Here is a 7095-nt window from a genome sequence, read left to right on the forward strand (position 1 = left end):
TGGAAGCCTGGCAGTTTGAAGGAGTTTGCTGATGAGAGAGCCATTTATGACAGGAAGGTTCTTTGCAGTTAGGAAATTCCATTCTTTCCAGATGGACAAGTGTGAGTGCAATAGGTGAAACGAATAATGAGAATTTGAATATATGTTGATCTGTTGTCTGGCTGCTAGAGTGAGAGCTTGAGTGAGGGTGATGAGTTCAGCTTTTTGGGATGTGGTGCCTAGGGGGAGCAGATTGGCTTCAACAGTGTGTGGGGAGGGGTGACACTATAGCATAGCCAGCATGCCGGCATCCTTGATGTAAGAAGGAGCTGCCATCTACAAACCAAGTAAAGGAGGCATCTGGAAGGGGTTGGTCTGTTAGTGTTGGAAAAGGTATAAGAAGGGTTTGAACAGTGTTTACATAGAAGTGTGTCAGGTCTAGGGTGGTTGTAGCTTCAGGTAAGAGCGTGGCTGGGTTTAGACAGGAGCTGGTTAGCATGGTGATGTGGGGAGTTTCTATGAATAGAGCATACAGTTGTGGGAGCCGTGGGGCAGAGATGAGACTTAGTACGCTGTGGTGAGCTAGCATGTCTTTGATGTTATGGGTTGAATAAACTGTTAGGTTGTCATGGAGAGATCGTTTTTAGGCTTTCATGGGTAAGGACAGCAGCTGCCACCAATGCTCAGAGACAGGCAGGCCATCTGAGAACTGTGGCTTTAAGCTATTTAGAGAGGTAGGCAATAGCCTGGAGGGTGGGTCCCTTAGACCGGGTTAGAACACCCAGTGCAACTCCACGCCATTGTTGGTGTAGAGGGAGAAGGGTTTGGTGAGGTCTGGGAGAGTGAGGACGGGGACTGAGGTGAGAGCCTTCTGGAGTAGACGGAAAGGTTAGGTAATAGGCTGTGCAGGGTTTGAAGGCTCATGGGGAGGGCCTTTAGTGGCTTGGCATAACGGTTTCACAAGTAGAGCAAAGGAGGGAACCCAGAGTCTAAAACATCCTGCTAGTCTTAGAAAAGAGAATTTCTTGCTTAGTTAGTGGAGGCGAGAGGGACTGGAGGAGGGATATGCGGTCGGTTGTGAGCTCTCGGGTCCGCAGGGTAAGAGCTAGGCCTAGATAGGTGACCTAGGGGGTGCATACTTGTGCTTTCTTAGGGGAGACCTAATACCTCCATTCTGCCAAGGAGTTTAAAAGAGAGAGATAGTATGGACATTGCAGTCCCTTTGAGAGGCACTACACAGGAGCAGATTATTAACACATTGAAGAAGAGTAGACAGTTTTAGGGATAAGGTACAGAGGTCACGAGCAAGGGCCTGTCCAAAAAGGTGGAGGCTGTCTCTGAAACCTTGAGGTAGCACACACCAGGTGAGCTGACATGAAAGGTGGGTGTCAGGGTTTCCCCACCTAAAGGCAAAGAGGTCTTGAGAAACAGGGTGCAAAGGAATTGTGAAGAAAGCATTCTTTAGGTTTAGGACAGAAAAATGGGTGGTATTGGAGGGAACTGCAGAAAGTAAAGCATATGGGTTAGGAACTACTGGACATACTGGAGTACAGCTTGGTTAATGAGCCTAGGTCCTGTACTAAGAGATAAGTTCCATCTGACTTTTTAACAGATAGAGCCGGTGTGTTAAAAGGGGAGTCTGTTGAGTGGAGTAGGTGATGGACAAGGAGGCGAAAAATATAGACTTTAGGCTGCTTGGGAGATGGGATACTGCTTCGGTGATAGGAACTGGGTGGGCTTTTTAAGGATAATGCAGACAGGGGTGTGGTGTTCTGCGACTGAGGGTGTGGAAGTATCCTAAACAGCGGGGTTAACTATGGATGGGGGATAAGGAAAAGTTGCATGTTTTACAGTGGGAGGGTGAAGGAGTAGAAGAAAGCTAGAAGTACTAGAGGGGTCTGGGTGGATGTGTTGGGTACTATGGGGAATGTGGAAGTGGAGTAGTGTAGAGTTTTGAAAGGATATCTCTGCCTAGGAACGGGGTTGGGCATGAGGGCAGGACTAAGAAAGAGTGAGTGAAGGAAAAAGTGCGCAGGAAGCAGAAAAGTGGAGAGGTGCCTTGAGGTTTGGAGACTTATCCATTAATTCCCACAACAGAGACTTGGGAGGACTGGCTGGGTCCTGAAAAATTAGGTAAAACAGAGTAGGTTGCCCTAATACTAATTTTTAAAAAACATACTGGCCTACCTGCCACCATCAGGGTTACCCTTGGCTTGGATGAAGAGATGGTAATTGCTAGGGCGTCCATCCCAGGGCACCATCAGTCTTCAGTGGTAAGGCCGATGAGATCCAAGTAGGGGGGTTTGGACAACTTAAGAAGGGATGGGGGTGGTCCTTGTGGTAGTAAGAGGGCTGCTTATAGTCCAACTTCCAGTGGGCTCCTCTGCAGACGAGGCATGGCCTGGTGGGCTTACCTGGATTTGGGCATTGTCTGGACCAGTGGCCTTCATTGCCGCACTTGAAACAGGCGTCAGGTGGAGGTGGATTGTTAGGAGGCTTCCGTGTGAAGCTGTAGCCCCGTGGGCCTGCAGGGCCCCTGATGGCAGAGGCAAGCATTTGAAACTCTACCTGCTTTTTGCCTTTTACTTTTCTCGTCACAATTGTTAAAGACTTTGAAGACTAAATTAAGAAGGTCTTGTTGTGGGGTTTGAGGGCTATCATCAAGCTTCTGAAGCTTGCACTGAATATTGGGGGTGGACTGAGAGATGAACCAAAGGTTCAAAGTAGTGGTTTCTGCTGAGGATTTGAAGGGAGAAAGGGAGTTAAGTTAACAGGCAGTGGAGGCATAAGGTGGCATAAGGTGGCGGGATGGGCTTACAGTCTTCAGGAGAGGGCGGTGAGGAAGGAGAATGGGAACAGGCAATACTAGAATTGTCCTGAGGAGGGGACGGTGTAGGAAAAGAAGTGTAACTGGGAAGATGGTGACTAAGAAGATAGCAGCTAGAAAAATGGTGACTGGGAAGGTGGCGGCTGAGAAGTTGGCGTCTAGGAATATGGCGGCTGAGAAGACAATGAGGAGGCTTGGGGGGTTAAAGAAGACTTTGAGAGGAAGAGGTAGGGGCTGGGAGGGGTGGACAGCAGCCAACTGAATCAAATGAGGAAAAAGAGGTAGGGTGGGGAGGAGAAAGGCAATCAGGGTGGTGAGAATGGAGGAGATGGATTTGAACAGGTGAGCAAGAACTGCAGAGGTTGTGATCTGAGTGCAAAAAGGCCTAGACATAAGGAATTTCTCGTCATTTCTTCAGTCTTTGGCAGTAATTGCTTAAATCAATTAAAATTGTAAAGTCGAATGTTCCATTTGCGGGCCATTTGAACCCATTATCCAATTCGTATTGTGGCCAGACTGAATTGCAAAAAAAGACAAGGTGCTTAGGGTGGATATCTTCCCTGAGGCCTAAGGTTTGCAGGTTTTTTACGAGGCAGCCTAGAGGGCTGTTTTTTGGAATGGAGGACTGGGAGTTTCCCATAACGGAGGGTAGGCTTGGGAGAACAGGGGGAAAGGATGGCTGGAGGGAGACGATAAAAGAAGCGATCATCACTGCTGCCTTTTCATTCCTGAATGTGATCAAATGGCCTAAAGGCATCCCCCTAAGACCAGATGATTCAGTGAGTGCCTGGCACATGCCAGAGCCTTCTTGGACCAACATTGGATTTTCAGACTGGAAGAACCAAGAGAGGCCATGCGGATTTTTCCCTGTTAACCGGGCTCCTGGGGAAACTTACCAGTAGGCAAGATCAGTGACCACTGTGAATGTACAGAGAGGTGACTGGAGGCTGAGGAGCTTCCTTTGTCCGGCTGCTGTGGCCTGCTCTCCGGGGTGGAGGGGTAAGTCCACGGGGGACACACACCTGAGCCCCTCCCAGGTTTTGGCACCAGATGTAAGGTTCTTGTATTGGTTCGAACCCCGAGAGCACAGCAACAGACAACACGAGGCGGTGTGGAGCAACATGCTGTTTTAATGAGTGCCTGGTGGGCCAAGGCCTAAAATGGTGTCAGCCCTGAGTGAGGACAGGACAAAGGTTTTATAGTCTCCTGTAAAAGGGAAGTGTCCTCGTCTGAGGTAACTGCTACATTGTACCCAGATGGCCTTTTTCTTGATCTTCAGGGATACATATCTTCCAGCTGGCTCTCTTCCTGCTTCTATCTTGCTGGCGCATGTTGCTAATGCAAGTGGCCTTGTGCCTTGGGACTGGGCCTGAGAAGGGAAGAGTTATTCATCTCCTTAAGCTTTCAGGCCCCGGGGAGAGCCTTACAGCAAGGACTGGAGGGAAGTTTCATGGGCTTATGCTGGAGGGGGCTCCATGCAGAACGAGGTCATGCTGCTGGGGCTTCCTGCAGAGCGAAGTAGTTGTGCCAAAAGGTTGTTTGCGATTAGCCATCTGTATTAGTCAGGGTTCTCTAGAGGGACAGAACTAATAGGATAGATGTGTATATGAAAGGGAGTTTATGAAGGAGAAGTGAGTCATACGATCACAAGGTAAAGTCCCATGATAGGCTATCTGCAAGTTGAGGAGCAAGGAATCCAGTGGTGGATCAGTCCGAGTCCCAAAACCTCAGAAGTAGGGAAGCCAACAGTGCAGCCTTCAGTCTGTGGCCAAAGGCCTGAGAGCCCCTGACAAACCACTGGTTAAGTCCAAGGGTCCAAAAGCTGAAGAACTTGGAGATGTTTGATGGCAGGAAGCATCCAGCACAAGAGAAAGATAAAGACCAGAAGACGAAGCAAATCTGCTCTTCCATAGTCATCTGCCTGCTTTATTCTAGTCACATGGGCAGCTGTTTAGATGGTGCCCACCTAGACTGAGGGTGGGTCTGCCTCTCCCAGTCCACTGACTCAAATGTTAGTCTCCTTTGGCAACACCCTCACAGACACACCCAGTACTTTGCATCTCTCAATCCAATCAAGTTGACGCTCAATAGTAACCATCATGCTATCTCTCAGGACAATTGTTCTCCTTCACCTGGAACTTTTTCCTCATTGTTGCTTACTTACCTTATCAGGACTCCACAATAAGGTTGCTTAGAGATTTGGGAGCAAGACCACTCAGTTCAAATCCCAGCTTTCTCACTTATTAAGTTGGCTGGCTCTTCATTAAGTAGTTGAACCCCTAACTCCATGCTTCAGTTTTCTCACCTGTAAAATGGTTATTAAAAATGCTTGCCCCTTAAGGACTGTCAAGAGAATTATGTTATTACATGTGGAAGTGTGATAATGATGTAGGAGTCAAAAAGAAATTATTTAGGCAGATAGTGTAAGGAAGTCCTTAGTAAGGTTCTCCCTTCAATGAAAAGCAGCCCCAAATCATTTCTTTTCTAACAAAAAGCAACCTAAAAAACCAAGCCACAAGCATAGAGAAGCAAGCTAGAAGCTTGCATGGATGAATGCTGGCAGCTGTGCCAATAGGAGAAGGCTACTTGGGGGCTAGGCAAGTTCAGCATGGCAGCTCCATCTTCCCTTTTCCTTGTCAACCACGTGTGCAGTAAGGAGCAGACAACATGGCGCTAGCCAGGTAGAAAACCTATTTGCATAATAAAAAAGATTAGAGTGGGATGGCCAGCTTCTTCACACGCTATGTAAACATCACACCTGCTCCAACCAATCTTTAGGCCCTATGTAAATCAGACACCGCCTCCTCAAGCCAGTCTATAAACCCCAAATCTCTCCCCACTTCCTCCCACCCTTCGCACTCCATTGTGGACCATGGACCATGGACTGCGGACTGTGGACCAGAAGTCCCACTTGGATGCCCTCTCTCTCTGCAAGAGAGAGAGCTATTCTCCTTTCTCTTTCTTTTGCCTATTAAATCTCTGCTCCTAAACCCATTGCTTGTGTGTCCATGTCTTTGATTTCCTTGGCTTGAGACAACAAACCTTGGGTATTTCCCCAGACAAATGACATCACCTCAATAATATATGAAAAGTATTTGGGATATATGTTTATGTGCCATGTAAATGTTTGCAATTATTAGTTTCCTTCAGTAGGCATTTTCACTTAGTCACTATGAGCATTTTACATTTTTCCTATTTCTTGTGAAACAATAAGCATGGCCTTATTATGTGAAAGGCTAACTCACCTGACCTTGGCAGGCAATGGCAATGAAAGTTATCACCAAAGTGTTTTTCTCTAATCCAGTGGTTCTCCACCTTGGTCTTACCCTGGAACTCAGGGAACTTTACCTAGTACTGATGCCTGGGACCCAACTCCAGAGATGCTTATTGAATTGGTTTGGGGGAAGTCTAAACATTGGGTGTTTTAGAAGCTTCCCAGATGGCTCTAGTGCACAACCAAGGTTGAAAACTCTCCCCAGACCTTTTTCATGGAGGTGAAGTACGAGTGGGATTTTTGAAGGTCGGATTCAGTCACCACATGAAACCTGGATGTCAGTAGTGATTCTTGAAAATAAGTGTTTCAGTGCCAAATATATTTTACAAGTTCTGGGTTAAACAGCAGCAAATAATAAACAACTTTTATTTGCTAGAGGATTTATAGGACTTTTAAGAGCCTTTGGTGTGTTAATGGACATTGAAACTCTCAAAGAGGGGGAATTATACTTGGAGCCTTTCCTAAACAAATTTAACCACAGAAACTTTTTGAGTTTGGGTGTCTTGGGGAACTAGCAATCTGAGAAATACACTTTGGAAAATGCTAAATTTATGGCAATGCCAAAAGCAGTGTGGAAAGCTGAGCGAAGTCAGAGCCTAGGGGAGCTCTTGGGTCTCCTGATCCTGACTCCCCCACTCCTGGCTCTCCCCTGGCAGAGCATTCTAGCCTGTTACCCCCACTCACTTTACTGAGAAGAAAGAGAGCACCCAAAAAGGACAGAAACTGCCCATCTCGGTCCAAGGGGAGAAAAACAACGTAACACAAGGGAACAGTAGTGGACTCAATGTTCGGCTGCCCTGGAAGCCTGAACAAAATAGAATTTTTGTAGGGACTGGAGTCCTTGGCTTCCAGGTGTGACTCAGGAACTATCAGTATGATGGTAGGGTGAAAAGGATGTTGGGCTGTGTGTCCATAGCATTCAGAAAACTGCCTCCATCCTCTGACTTGTTTTTCTTAGTAAAGCTAAAATTGTGGCTAGAAATTGTAGCTATACAGTCACTAATTTCCATGACTT

At 47.0% G+C, this 7095-nt stretch overlaps 1 pseudogene; it reads right to left on the minus strand.

Annotated features, from left to right (window-relative positions):
* Positions 1-2181: 2181 nt before the first annotated feature.
* On the minus strand, positions 2182-3929 carry LOC144336458 (transcription factor NF-E4-like; annotated as a pseudogene).
* Positions 3930-7095: the final 3166 nt, after the last annotated feature.

This window comes from Macaca mulatta, chromosome 18, assembly GCF_049350105.2.
Source record: "Macaca mulatta isolate MMU2019108-1 chromosome 18, T2T-MMU8v2.0, whole genome shotgun sequence".
In the NCBI taxonomy this organism is placed as follows: Eukaryota; Metazoa; Chordata; class Mammalia; order Primates; family Cercopithecidae; genus Macaca; species Macaca mulatta.